At 29.9% G+C, this 15,015-nt stretch overlaps 2 long non-coding RNA genes across 13 annotated transcripts; one reads left to right on the top strand and one right to left on the bottom strand.

The window, feature by feature from the left end:
• Window positions 1–26: 26 nt before the first annotated feature.
• On the top strand, window positions 27–3,576 carry LOC107360106 (uncharacterized). Of its 4 annotated transcripts, none has more exons than XR_016199178.1 (7): window positions 27–215; window positions 328–480; window positions 1,622–1,689; window positions 1,828–1,850; window positions 1,971–2,018; window positions 2,137–2,855; window positions 3,043–3,576. It is a non-coding gene; the product is annotated as an uncharacterized LOC107360106 (long non-coding RNA). The 4 variants fall into 4 exon arrangements; XR_001568228.3 differs by having other exon boundaries at window positions 30–215; window positions 2,137–2,691; XR_003082962.2 differs by having other exon boundaries at window positions 31–215; window positions 2,137–2,644.
• A 5,383-nt stretch (window positions 3,577–8,959) lies between these two features.
• On the bottom strand, window positions 8,960–14,906 carry LOC107370468 (uncharacterized). 9 transcript variants are annotated; one of them, XR_003082250.2, is made up of 8 exons: window positions 14,702–14,828; window positions 14,254–14,318; window positions 13,962–14,154; window positions 13,348–13,512; window positions 12,347–12,437; window positions 11,305–11,804; window positions 11,016–11,170; window positions 8,960–9,897 (listed from the first exon to the last, which is right to left on the bottom strand). It is a non-coding gene; the product is annotated as an uncharacterized LOC107370468 (long non-coding RNA). The 9 variants fall into 9 exon arrangements; XR_001570639.3 differs by lacking the exon at window positions 14,254–14,318 and having other exon boundaries at window positions 14,702–14,906; XR_016198881.1 differs by lacking the exon at window positions 14,254–14,318 and having other exon boundaries at window positions 13,335–13,512; window positions 14,702–14,905.
• Window positions 14,907–15,015: the final 109 nt, after the last annotated feature.

Below are 15,015 nucleotides of genomic sequence, written 5' to 3' on the forward strand. Positions count from 1 at the left end.
ATAAAAAAATTGACACCTGATAGGCAAAAAATACGCAATAAAAGAATCATATTTTTCGGAATTGATTATCTTTAAATTATACTTGAATATATTCTGATTCTAACTAGTATTAGATGCCAATCATTTTATAATTTTAATAATTTTGATAAGGTTGTGTTACCATGTATTAAGCCATGTTGTTATTTTATATTATGTGTCAAAACAAGTTACTAGAGGTAAGAGTGTTTATGTATTTTCATCTCAACAGCAGCAGCAAACAAAATAATCCAAAATTGGATGAACATTGTTCCAATACTAATACATCGAATATTTGATTCTTTATTAAAGACAATCTTTCATCATCTTGACATCTTTAGCCAACATAATATTTAAACAAGACTCTTGAACTCGAAACACTTTTATGTTTACCTCCCCATGGACAAGTATGAATAAAAAACCTCAAAGCAAAAAAAAAGGAAGGAACAATCTGATGAAATTCAAGTAAGGAGTTAAAATATGACCCCAAATAATTGATTAGAAATGTTTAAATTACTTTGCCTTATATTAAGAAATTCAAATTAATTTAACTTCAAAGTTAAGATGTGAAAAAAAGAAGAGAAAAGGAGAAAAAAAGATTCAATTCAATATGGAATAACAAGAAATTGAATGAAAATCTAATCATTTGAAATTTTGTTTTTTCCTTTCTCGTTTAGTTTCATTTTCTCTTTTCTCTCTTTTTTTGCTGAAAAGTCACTTCATAGATGAAACATGAGATTCAATTGAAAACAAGAAACACAGGGAGAGAGAAAGAGAAATATAATAACTTGTGATGATAATGGGAAGAGAGGAAAGATGCTGATGATGAGAAATCGATAAACTCTCAACTTTTTTCTCTCTCCATGCAATATCTCAACTTTTCATATATGAAGCAGAAAAAAATATCAAAGATATTATAAAACTATCTGCAGATATTATCATTATTGTTTTCCTCCTCACCCAAAGAATCTTCAGCTATCTTTGAAGCAAAAGCAAAGTCAGAAAAAAGAGGAAAGGAAAAAGCGAGAAAAAAATTGAAAAAAAACATCAAATTGTCTATGAACCATCATCATTTGGGCTATTCATTTGATCACAACTTTCAGATTGAACAAACACAGCCACACACTCACATATATGAAGACATCATCATGAATCTTCGGCAGATATGATAAAATTAAGATCCTTTCAATCATCTTAACATAATAAGCAAGAATCAAGACCTCTTTTTGGTGTCGTTTTTTCCTCCAAATTTTAAAGTGATACTTTCTTCATTTTTTGGCAAAAAAGATTGATCTTTTAGTGCATTTTCTTACTCATCATTCTCATCAATTTATGATTGTTAAATGTTGATACTCTCATATTGATCTGAACAACACTAGCAGTAACATTATAAATTATTGCACTTGTATGTTCAGTTTTAAAATTAATGGTGAAAACAGAATGAAATACAATAAATTGAATTCTAATTCAATTTTATTGCTTTCTCATCTTTTACCTCCTCTTCAGTCTCTCCATCTTTTAACTTGAATATTTGCTTTTATCTTCTCTTTTTTTTATTATTATTATCATTATTTTGTACTCAGCTCTTTTTTTCAAATTTTTGCAGCTCAAGCTCATGTTACTTGAAGATTCTGATGGATGATCAAGACGAATAGGAAGAGGAACAAGTCACAGGTAAGTAAAAAAGTCTTCATCTTAATAACAATCAATTTGCCTGTAAGGCTATTCACTATCATTCACAATGTTTACCAATGAGATTTATGATGATATTAATATATATCTTTTCACTTGTTCAAATTATTTTAACAACAGCAACAAGCAACTTACCCAAAAAGGTAATAATAACGTAGGATTTTGACTTTGGCAACTTTGTTTTCACCTTCTAATCAATTTATATATCTTTTTGTGTATTCATATATTAATACATTATCCTCATTATCATAACACACATCAAGATATTTCTTGGTTTTTTTTACCTTAAAAATTATCGCAATTCTCCTACGGTGAGTGAAACATTTTTTATATTATATTTATCCATATATTTATGTCTTATGAGACTTTTTTATGCCTCAGGTTATATTAATATATATATATATTTTCTTGATCTTTCAACATTTTCAGGTTTGCAGCTTTGATCATGGAACAATATTTTACCTTTTGGAACTGACATTTTCAAATATTGAGTTATAATTGGAGATATAAATGAACATATCTGACGCTAATCCATATTCATACATCAAGTCCAAAGTCACGTTGGATTTATTGGATTGGCCAGGAATTAGGATTAAAAACGATTGCTACTGTTTATGGTTTCATCTTTACCTTTGGTTCATTAATTTTTGATACTTCTCATAATTAGGGTTAATCATTGTATCTTTAGAATGATCAACTTATGATTAGCATTCAAGATTAATATGTTCAGTTGAATCTAGTTTGCCTTTCCAGAGTTTCCAGTCTTTTCCCTTCCAATTATTATCTCATTTAGTCATCTTTAGCTGATTGATTATCATTAATTAAGGATTGTCAATCTGTTATGATTACTATTTATCCTGATTATCGCAAAGATGCTCAAGAATTTTGATTCAACATTTTTATTTTGACAATATGCGCCCATTTGTTTCCATCAACTGTGATTATCATTAAGTCATTTAATATTACATTTAATACTTACAAATGGTTCGCAAATGTGCTCTAAATTGAACAATTAATGTTGAATCAAAAAAAGTGATTCAGTATTTAAATTGAGCAAAGATGAAAGGTTTCATTTTTAATGAAATACTTTCAAATGGTTCAAACAAAAGTTGTCTATATTTGCCTTTAAGGTAATGTCAACCTTAAAGGTAATATTAAATTGTAATCATAATCATAGTCTTTTGGTACATCTTGAGTTTTTATTTTTTCATTTTTTGGACACTTTTTTGACACTTTGCGAGATTGAATTGAACCTAAGGGTGAAAAGTTGAACCAAAAAATTGAAAAGTTAGACACAAACTGAATAACCTTTTTGCTTTTTTCCCCATTTCTCAGATAATCAGATGATGAAGGTTAATTTAACCATGTAAAGACACCAAATCAACAGCCAATTGAGGATTGAAATTATGGTTGTAATATTTGGCTGCAATTAAAAAAGTTGCAAGTTTGACGAGAGATTTAAAGGATAAAAGTATATTTGATTTGAGCAAAATATGGATGACAATAACTTGAAGTGTATATCAACTGATGATAATGGTGCTGACAAACTCCAGGTTGACTCACCATCAAGTGTCAAGTGATTTAATAAGTCAACTGATGATAATAACTAAATTAATTTCATTTGATTTCTTCTTCTATTTTTTCTCCTTTTTCTCTCTCTTTATTTCAGCTTTAATCATTTCTCGTCAAAGGGAATCAATTTAAGTTGACTTGATTAAGTATTATTTTAGCTTCTTTGCCGGTGAAGCATCTTGGCCCTGTTGTTATCCCAGTTTCACATTATAAATTGTTATTTCCTTTCACTTTTCCCTCATTATAATGTAACATTTGCCCTTTACATATGTGACTTGATTAAATTGTTAAAATAAATTGCATATCGATTTTTGTGTTGTAGATGAAATAAATAAGCTTTTAGCTTTGGTGCTGCGTCAACCAAAAAAATAGGAGAAGTACAATTGTTCAAGTCATCAAATGTAATGGTAAAAACAGTCTTTTTGACCCATCAAGATGAAGAGGATAAAGATGACGATTATTTTGATGACGGTGAAGATGATCGAGATGAATAGGATGAATAGAATGAAGATAATTCAAAAGTCTGAAAATGATGTTAAAATGAAAACTATTCAACCTGTGAAATGACTCAGCTCTGTGTAATAATGAGACAAGAGCAAATATATCCAAAGCCTTATGAGAGGTCCTTTTCAACCCAGCAAAGCTACTCAGTCCCATCAAAAACAAACTCACAAAAAGCCTTTTTACGTAAAAAATTTACATTTTCATGATTACCCTTTTCACATCACGTTGCATCTGTGAGATGTTTTTTTCAACCTAACAAAGTCACTCTCGCCCCATCAAAAATACCATTCAGAGTCAGATCATTGTAAACTTTACAATTGATCATTTTATTGACAAAAGTGTATCACAAACTCAACCATTGATTAGTCTTTTGTTGCAGTTTTTTCCTTCTTCATCTGATATTTACTTTGTTTCATTTGAGAAGTAAAAAGTCAAATGAGAAGAAGATAATGGTGAAGATGAGACTGATGAAACTTGTGAGACTGAAATCCATTAGGAACATATTTTGACATGATATTATCATTCCAATGAACCATTCCAATCATGATCACCATTTTTTTCTTCATCTCTTCCTATTCCCATCTTCCATGCTCTTTGTTTTTCTCTTGTTTCCCTCTTGAAAAATCTCTAGTGACTTTCAATCAGCTTCTCATCTTTTTCATCATCATAATCATCATTCATCTTCATCTTCCTTCACATTCAATCGAAACCTTAAACTTTGCATCTTTACATTTCCTCATCATCCTCTTTCTCCAACCCAAACAGTCTAAAAAAGATTACAAATTTCTTCTCATCATTCTGCTCATCTTCATCTCCCAACGGTAAATTCAATGAAATATGTCACCAGAGGGACAAATTGAATTGGTTAGTAAATTTTGAGGGAAAACAAAAATTAAATTGTCCAACAATTTAAATTGTAAATAGTTTGTCAAAAGCTAAATTGGTGACACTTTTTCATTCTCATCTTTTCCCATCAACATCATGGTCAATTGATCTGCCAAATTTTTCTCTATCAAACAGATAAATCATTTTCTGTTCATTTTCCCTCAATTCAGATGATTATTTTCCAATGGAAATTCAAACTCAATTGAATCATTGTAATCACTTGCTGCAATACACAATCAAGTTGAATCGTTTTATTTCCACCTTTTTCTAGGCAACAAATGATATTAAAAATGAGAAAAGGATAAATCAATTTTACTCTATTTACTTGATAAATAACAATTAATTTCAAGTAAAATAATCAGTCAACCTTGAATGTTAATCAGATTTCATTTTCTGAATAAAAGATGAACAAAAAGTTATCATTTTTACTCATCATTTCCGAGTTTTGCGAAAAAAAAAGAGTTTCATTTTTCTCAATTTTACACTCAATTCAACATGAAAATTGGTTCTGAAGAGACAAACCTGAATTAAATGTTGTAGAGTTAATAATAAAGTCTAACTGAATCAGTAAATAGAAAGCAATTGAAACGAAAGAAAAGATTAATTGAAATGAAAATGCAAAATAATGAGCAACTTGAAAAGCATCCGATCAAGATTAGCAGCTGAAATAAATCTAAAAAATTGATATCATTTTCATGTTGAACAGATTAAAGCATAAAGGGACAGTTAATCTGATCATCATTAAGATGTTAATGACGAGTTAATTGAATTGTCGTGAAAACATGAGAAGAAAAAATCAACTCATTTTGTTTCACTGACAATGTTTTTTGCTTTGCAAAACAATTTACTTGACTAATTGTGTTGCCAGTAATAACAATAATTTAATGAGTTTACATAATCAAGGTGAGCAAGATGAGCATTATAATCAAATTTTTGGTGTTAAACAGTTGAAGATTGAGAAAAACGCATTTCCAGCAAACATTCAAGATTCCCTTGGCAAACTCATTATTACTGATAATTAGTAATTAGATTTACAGAGGAAAGGTGAAATGAAGTGATTTAAAGCAAATTAACTGGTTTAATCATGAATGATAATTGTCAGCAAACTGTTAGTTGGTTTCAGTAAATGTTGCCAGTAAATGTAAAAAAACAATCAACAGTAAATTGTATAAAAGTGCAAACATAAAGACTTCCAAAGCCTAAATTCATTCCAATTTGCTTTTCCTGTCAAAATTTGCTGGACAATTCGTTCAATTAAATTGATTAAAAAGCAATTTATTTGCAAATTAATTGGTAAAATTGAAAACATTTTCATTTCCATGAAAAAAGCTCATGATTTATGAAACAAGTTCAACTCTATCAAGAAGCTTGGCCAAAATAGTTTGCTTAAAAGGGTGAATGAGTTTTTTGCCAGTTTTCAAAATTCTAGTGATATTTCAAGGAGAATTTTTGAGATTCTGAAATTGAAATCTTATTCTTGAATAATTTTCATGAATTTCTAGAATCTTGAAGCACAAATTGTTCTGGATTTTTTGGATAAAAAAGTACGCAACTTGAGATTTTCTAGATTTTTTCTTGTTCCTTTGATGATCGATAAATGTCGATATTTAAGCTTAATCAATATTATTTTTGATCGGATTGCTATTAAGATGGCCATTCAGTTGATCCTTTGTTTTCAGCCTTATTGTTGGTCATCTTTTGTCCTTCATTATCATCACTTCTCATCATCATTTTTGATTCTTTTATTTCATTTCCACCAATTCCTCTGAGAGTTTCACTTTTTGTCTGACTACAAATAACTATGTGAGAGACAATTAAATCAAGTAGTTTTATTCAATTGGATACTCTTTGTTGGTCAAGATGAGGATGGTCAAGTGGATAAAATGAATGGAATGAGAAATGATGATAATGATGTTGATGATGATGATGATGATGATTGGAATGAAAATGAATGATATCTTCTTCTTCTTCTCTATGATATTGGGATTTAGTTAAGGAACGTTCATACAAAAAGTAAAAAGAAATCGTAAGTTTTTGTTTTGTTTACCCAACAAAAACAGTTGATCAAGTTGATTAACTTGATTGAGTTAACTGTTTAACGTTACAATGTTAGTTAAGCAAACAATTAAACCAGGCACAACAGTCCGGTACAGCCTAAAGGAGTTGAAGGTAAAAGAGTAACTCAGAAAAGGAACAAATGAAACAAAAACGATTTTCCATGCTAATCAATGATTATTGATTCCATTTGATTGCCATTCGCATAAAATCTGTTATTGTTGGTCAACTTGGAAAAAATAATTTTCTGCTTTTCATGATTCATCAACATTGTGAAAATGCTAAACTTATGTTAACATTGAACAAAAAAGTCAAAGCTTATGATTGATGATTACAGCTATTAAATTATCAAATGAATTGCTGTTTGCTTGTAATAAAGTTACACCAACGCAATTGATTAAATCATTGAATTAATGTAATATTAACGTTTAAAATAACGCACTTTAAGCTTCAAGATTTGTGATATTTGAACTGATAAAGGCAACAAATTATGTTATTGATAGTGAACATTATGGTTGAAGGTAAAAATAAGATTCCGAGTTTGATCATTTTTTACCTGAAAAAAAAGTTGTTTTACTTTCCAGTTTATTTTTGACTTGGCCTTAACAGAAGTGAGTTTCATTAATCAAAAGATGAAGATGAACAAAAAAGATGAATGATAATTTTAATGCAACTTTTAAGATGACTGTTAATCAAATGGGTCCAGATTAAGGTGAAAGCTTTTGATTGTCAAAAAAAAGTTGAGTCTTAGTGATTTAGCTAATCAATAACATCAAGTTTATTATTTAAATATTAATAAGTAAATGTAGTTGAATTGCAATCAAACGTTTAGTGATTAGAATCAAGTCATTTTTGTTTTATCACAACATGAGGAATGAGGATGAAAATGTTCATGGAAATGATGGAAAAGATGTTGATAAAAAAGCGACTTTTACAACGTAAAGAAGACCCTCATTGTATGGTTTTTTGATGGGAAGAGGTGCGATGTTGGGTTGCAAGATTCATCTTACTTGGCCTTATTGACTGTAATAATAATGATGGATGTAAAATTATTTAACAGACGAAAGGCTCTCATTGAGTTGCGGGTGAGGGTGAAAGAGTGACTCTATTAGGTTTGGAGATTTATTCGTGTAGACTTTAAGATGAAGATGAAGATTGGGCTGAAGTAAGATGAAGATGAGGATTTATTGGAATACCGTTTGGGATGTTTTAATGATGATAAAGACGAGGTCGCACTTACAAGTCCCAGCGAGAGTATCAGGTAGGCTTTTGACCAAACTCAGTCGGAGTTCATCATTTTGCCTCCTTCAGCTTATCCTTATCTTTACCATCAACCTTATCCTCATCCTCCTTAGCTCAGCCTTCCGGGGCAACAGGGTGACCCTTGCCTCTTGGTAAAAACCAACCTAACCAGAGACCACCGATGAATCAATTTCAAGCTTGCTTAATCCTATTTATCTTAATACTTTGGGTTATTTGAGTTGCTATTTTTTTCAATTTTCATTTCCACTTTAAGGTTCTAATATAATTTGGTAGAAACATAAGTCTCATCATCATCATCATCAGTATCATCATCGCAGGGAAACATGTTTATAAAACTGTTTGGCTTCTTCATTTTCATCATCAACCATTTCGTTCAATTCAATTTGTATTATTTTTCTGGTCTCACTTATTAATCCAATCTAAATTTGAGCAGATTTGGTTAGCAAGGAATCAGCTTATTACCAGTCTACTAAGGTTACAATTTATCCTAATCATTTACTCATCAAGTTAAGACGATTGAATAAAGGTCAATACTTGATTATACTTGATTAGTTACAAAAACCGCAAAACATGTTTTCGTTTTTTGATGAAACAAAAAATTTCTCTTCAATTCTAGTCATAAAATATATATTTTCAGGATAATGTTCAGCATGATTTTGTCCACTTGATTAGTCGATATTTCTGTCTTATTAATAATTACATGTCAAGCGTTTACCTCTTTTGATTTATCGATGCACTGTGAGTGGTAAACTTAATTTAATTTGTTTTCATTTATTTTGTTATTTTTTCATTGGAACTGAATCTTTTAAGTTCAAGATTTAGTCTCTAATTCAAGCAACATTTCACACATTTAGCAATTAAATCATTATAAATAGGACAACTTCAATTGCTTCAAATTAATTGAATTGTTTTCCAACATTGAGTAAACTCCAACATTTTCAACTTTCCTTTGAGTAAATAATGAATAACACAGTTTTGATACAAAATCAGAATTGAATTAAGTTTCACTTTTGAGAGATTTCACTGATTCTAACATTAAAGTTGATGTTTCATTAGCTGAGGCTCAATACATCAATTAAGCATTAAAAGTTAATATTTTACAGAGAGTTTGATAAAATGAAACTAATTAATCATCTGCATTATCATCAAATGATAATATTGGCTTCAATTTGAATATCAATTTGAATACAAATAATGAGTAAGCAAGAAAAATGGAAGCTTGAAAAATTGAAAAACATGAATAGAGTGAATGGTGAAATAAAAAAGGCCTCAAGGCTGAGTAACAAGGCAAGTTAAATGATGAAAATTTTATCAGATAAAAATGTCTTCCATCCAAATTGTATCATGTAAAAACATATGATTTATTAATGTATTTTGTTGTTCCTGTTGATGGTCTTGCTTCCCATTTATCACATTCAAATAAAAGTGAAACTAACAATGAATTCATTATTTAGAAACGATTCATTGTTTGATTGTAAAAGTAAAATTTCCGATTTAACTCATTTGCTCCACCATGAATGATAATCTGTCGCCATCCATTTCCATTCCATAATGATTGTAAATACATCAGCTTTGAACCATTTTAAAATAGAGAATGTAAAATGTATGGAAAACATTTGAATCTTTGAGGTTGCTTTAAACATATTGGGGGTTCCTTTTTATTCCTGGGCTCTTCATCATTTGTTCATCAAACTTCATGTTGTTCTCGCCATCTTTATTAACCTCTATTAAAGTTGACATTGTAACGTTAATATTGATTAATGAACAGCAAAAAAGAGATACAAAATTGTTAATCACGAAATGAAATCAGCTTTGGCTTTACTTGATGCATCATAATCACGTCATCGTGATTAACAATTAACTGATTGGCAGGTTGAATTTTGTGTTATTCTGGTTCAAGATTTTTTTCCCCTGAAAAAAAGAGAAGAGAAGAAAAAAATTGTTAAAATCAAAATCAAGTTTAATACCTTTTAGATTGACAAGACAATTTGCAAGCAAATTTACAATGCAAATCCTTTGTGAGGTGTTTTGTGTGAATGTGTTGAGTAAATTAAATTGTAAATTCAGGTTGATTGAGTCAAAGGCTGATTGTTGTCTTAAGGTGTTAACCACAATAAAGAAAAAAGTTAACGGTGAAAGTTAATTCGTGATTAACCAATTAAATTTAATCAAACCAATAAAACAACAATTTTTATCTCTCATTCATTTTCAACTAGCACAATTTACCTCAAAGCCATTTTTCAATTGCACATAAATTTAGCTTAATTAACTAATAATAAGTTGATGAAAATTATCACTTATTAAGGAGAGTTAAATGATGATGATCATCGCATTATTAATATTGATGTAAGAGCTGCAATTGAAATTGAATTATTTCTAATGGCTATTATTTGAGTTGAAAATGATTAGTAAAACTATTGAGTGGTTACTTCATTCAATTAACATCAGAAGTAATACAAAAAGAAATTTACTGATTCATGGATTCAATAATTGTATCAATTTCATGTCAATCTTAATTGGAATGAATTAAGAGATGATTTAATTTATCTTAACAGTTTCAGTAATTCTGGGTTGCAATAAATATTGAGTAAAAATGTCAGTTTCTAGGATAAAAAGTATTCACACCAATTCTTGATGTGTTATTAAAGTCGTTTTAACCATTCAATCAAGAATTAGGTAAATATTGTCGATGACTTTCCTAAGAGTTATTCAATTACTATCAATTGGTCTATTTGATTGCCAGTGGTTTAGTATTGGTCGCAATTTGATTGTGATTCACTTTTGATTGCTTTTGTTAACTTGGCAAAAATTGTACTCTTTCTCTCTCTCTCTCGGACTCAATATTTGATTTTGACTGTCCAATATTTACTTTATGATGATCAACAAATGATCAGCGAAAAACAAACAAAATCTACTTCAATTAGATAAGTAAATCTCAATAGTATTGTCCAGTGTAGCAATGAGTTATTACGTTGTAATAACCTTGATTAACCCTGAATTAACTTATAAACCAGACAGAGTCAATTCACCTTTTATCTTCAATCATATCCACCTTTCCAAGAATTGATCAAATTATCATCAGTTTTCATGTTTTTCTTTGATGAGAGAGAAAAAAATCCTTCGATTCTCGAGATCACTTGAAGCTTGCTTCTTTGCCAAACTATCCATTTGCCAACCTCAAGTCCTAATATAAATAATATAAATAAAATGAAACAATATTAATACAAAAGGTTTTCTATGATATACTTTCATGGGAAACAACATTTAACTTCAAGATTGTCAACTTTGCAAATCAACAAGCAAAAAAATTATACTCACACTCATCATCTAGTCTATTTTTGTCTTTCCATTCCTCCATTTTCATACGACTTCACCAAGTTTTCCTCGTTTTACTCTTCATCATGGCAATCATCAATCCTACTTCTCCTTCTTAAGTGATGAATTGCGATGTCCATTTGACCAGTTTTTTTCTTTACCTCAACTCATCTAATCAATTTATGAATTTAACTTTGTCCTTGGTGTAGCCTTTTCTTAACATGATAACTTGTATTTTACATTTGCTCCTTCACATTTGCCTCTTCATCTTCATCATTTTCGTTGGTCTTTTCTTCAATAGCGATAACAATGGGCTCCTTTTGACTTTACATCTTGCTTTTTGCCTTTTCTGTTAACTTGCACTTTCCTTGCTTTTATATCTTTTACTTTTTTTTACCTTGTCCAAGGGATTAAAGGTTAATCGTGGTTTTATATTCATTTTATTATCTGGTTATTTTACAGAGTATTGTAGGTCAGGTCAAATCTTTCTTGGTCAAATCAACCTGTAAAAAGAGAGAAAGAGAAAATGTTATCATCTTAATAAAACCATGAATTGGTTTAGCCTTTTTTTCTGCTTCCATACAATGTCTTGAGATTAATTCTTAGCAGTGGTTAATGCGCTTACCAACTCAAGAGCTTCTGATTATTACTATTATCATTTTATTAATATTATTATCATTTTCATTTATATTATTATTATCATTGTTGTTATTGTACTGTAACAATAATATAAAATAAAATATAAAATGAATACGTTATTTGGATAAATATTGGTAAAGTACACATGTTTGGTAAACAACATTAGAGATTATCATGAATCATGATAATTGAAAGATAATTCATTGTGAGAAAGAGACAAAAATGTCAAGGTTAACGAAAAACAATCGTTAATTGTTATTCAATAACTTTGAAACTTGTCTTCAACTATCATTCATAAAACCCAAATCAATCATAAATCACATGAAGAAAAAAGGTTGATTCAATTGATTTAACAGGAGCAAAGGTTGGAATGCATTTTCAAGTTGAGTTTAATTCGGCTAATTACCATTTCAATAGATAATCTTTTTTCCGGTCATCATTTTTTAACATGTAAGATTATTCGTCGATTGTTTCGGGTGAATTCCAATGCTCTGTATCTGAAATATAATAGACAATAACAATGTGTTAGTCAAGTATTACAATTGAAGGTATTTTTTTGTTGCTTCATTATTATTATTACTATTATTATTATTATTATATTTCATATCTGAAAATTAGGTTTGGTGAAGCGTGTTTCCAATTGCTGTTTTAATACTGATCAATATGGAGTAATACAGCAATACTGTATATAGTGAAAATTAAAGCAGCAAGGAACACACAATAAGCTAATAAAGTTTAATGGTGAACAAAATTTTAGGTTTTTTATTCCCAAAATTTTCACGGTTAAATGGTTTCTGTACCGGGCCTTAAAATTGACGCTAAATTGGCCTAACTTAGCATCACATATAAATCTAATAACAATCAAGTGTCTATGACCTTAAAACAGACTCAATCAAGCAACCTCATCAACTGCTATTCGATCATCATTACTATTTTGAGAAAGTAGGAGAGAGAGAGGCAAAAACATGGTAACAATCAAATTTGTAAATAACAATAAAGTACCCTATTCCTATTGAAAATCAATTACCTTGTTATAATGTGATGTTGAATAAAAAAATACAAAATTAAGTATAAGGTAACATAGGAAGAGAAATAGTCACCATGGAATTGATAATAGCTACAATAGGGGATATTATCATGTGTATTCACACTATTCCTGTGTGTATCTAAACTAACGTTATGTATATCCATTGAAATAGGAAATAATATTGGCAATAATAAAACATAATAATAAAAAGTTGTAACTATTCAGATGAAAAAAAAGCGAAGATGTATATTGTAAAAAGATGCTGATGAAGATGAATAAAGAAAAGGAAGACATAAAAGATGAATATGAAACATTCTTTGTGAAACCATTTTTCACGCCAATGTATCAATTCCATTGATTGTGATACCTTATGTTCTGACCTGTTTCTACCTTGAATATTCTTTGTCAATAAAGGTATTATTTTCCATATCGTTTGGCTTTTTTTTCTCCTTGGCACTAAACTTGTAGGATATTGCTTGTTCACTGAGGTTATCCTGCATCAGAGGCTCTTCTACATGGTACATTAAATAAGCATAAATGATGGGCTAAAGGTGAAAAAAGGTAAACTGTGTATTAATAATAAAATACAATTGAAGCACAATTGAGTGAAAGAAGAAAAAAGTGAAGAGAAAAAAGAAAAGAAAAGGACAAGGTTAGGTTGAAATGAATTTTCCTTCTTTCTTTTGCATTTAATTCTAACATTTCTTGGCACTTTTCCCTTGTTATGCTTGGTTTTCATCGTTGTCATCCTTTTCGTCGTTCAAATGGACTTTGACAAACACAAAACTGTCTCTCAAACAGCTTAAAAGAGAGGGAGAGAAGCGGAAAGCTCTATGGGGTTTCCTAGCTTCTGGCTTGAATATTTTTAAGTGACCTTTTTTGTTGTTTAACCTTTTTACCTAGTCCAGTTGACATTACAATAAGAATCAATGGACTTCTCAATAGGGATTTTACTTTTAACCTTTTTTTCTTCTTCTTTCTTCACCATTCTTACCTTATTCATTGTTGGCTTTCCTTCATTTCAATCTGAAGACTTTTAGCTTTCATGTGTTTGTTTTGTTTTCTCCTTTTCACTGGCTTCAAGAATGTCTCCATTGAAGGCAAAAAATGAGTAGATTTTTTCCCTTGATCCTCATTCAACGGTAACGGTCATGGAATACAACAGGTAATATTAAAAATAACACAGGCTAAAGAAGAGAAAGTAAAAGAAGAAGAAAAAAAATGTTAAATCTCTTGATAGAAATGAAGCAGAGGAGGTAAAAAAAAGGTAAAAGGAAAAGGAATACTTGGCTTTTAATGTTAGGAATCAAGTTGTTATTTATGTAGATTACCAGAAATGAAAGGGAAGATTCTGATGAAAATTAAGATGAGACATATCAGAGCAAAAGTGAAATATAATTAATTAGAAAGTAGATGAAAAAAACAAGTGAAACAAAGAAATGAGTCCATGAATAGTAAAACAAAGAGAGACTTAACATTGCAATGGTTTATGATCGAGTAAATACTGTAACTTGCCAGTAAGGGGTTAAATAATTTTTCAAATGACAAAATTTATTTAACGGCCAAAGCTTCATCTTCTGCTTTTCCTAAAATATGAGCAAACAGTTTTAAATGGTGACACTCAAAGTTCATAAATATATATCAATCTTTTCCCAGATTTCTTAACACTATCATTCCAATCTTATCAAACAATTTGACTCATCTTTCCAGCTAAATAAATAGCTAAAAACTTACCGTAAATAACCAAATCTTTATCATGGTCTTGAGCGGATAAACAGCGAGATGATGATTCAATATAATGCGAAATCAGGATTGAATCGATGACAGCAGAAGATAAGAAAGAAGAAAAGAAAGATAAGCAGGAAAGACGATAAAAAATGATGAAACTTAGACAGAGAAGACAGAGTTACTATGGGCTAAGCCAGAGAAGGCAGAGAAGACCAGAAGATGGATGTTGCTAGGGGTAGAAAGAAGGGCAAGGAATGTTAGTGAGTCAATGTTAGGGAGCAAGAAGGCGCAGTTGTTGGAGAATCAGGTTTTTGTTATTG

This window comes from Tetranychus urticae, chromosome 2, assembly GCF_039701765.1.
Source record: "Tetranychus urticae isolate SD_2017Ah chromosome 2, NJAU_TeUrti_SD_1.0, whole genome shotgun sequence".
Taxonomy (NCBI): domain Eukaryota; kingdom Metazoa; phylum Arthropoda; class Arachnida; order Trombidiformes; family Tetranychidae; genus Tetranychus; species Tetranychus urticae.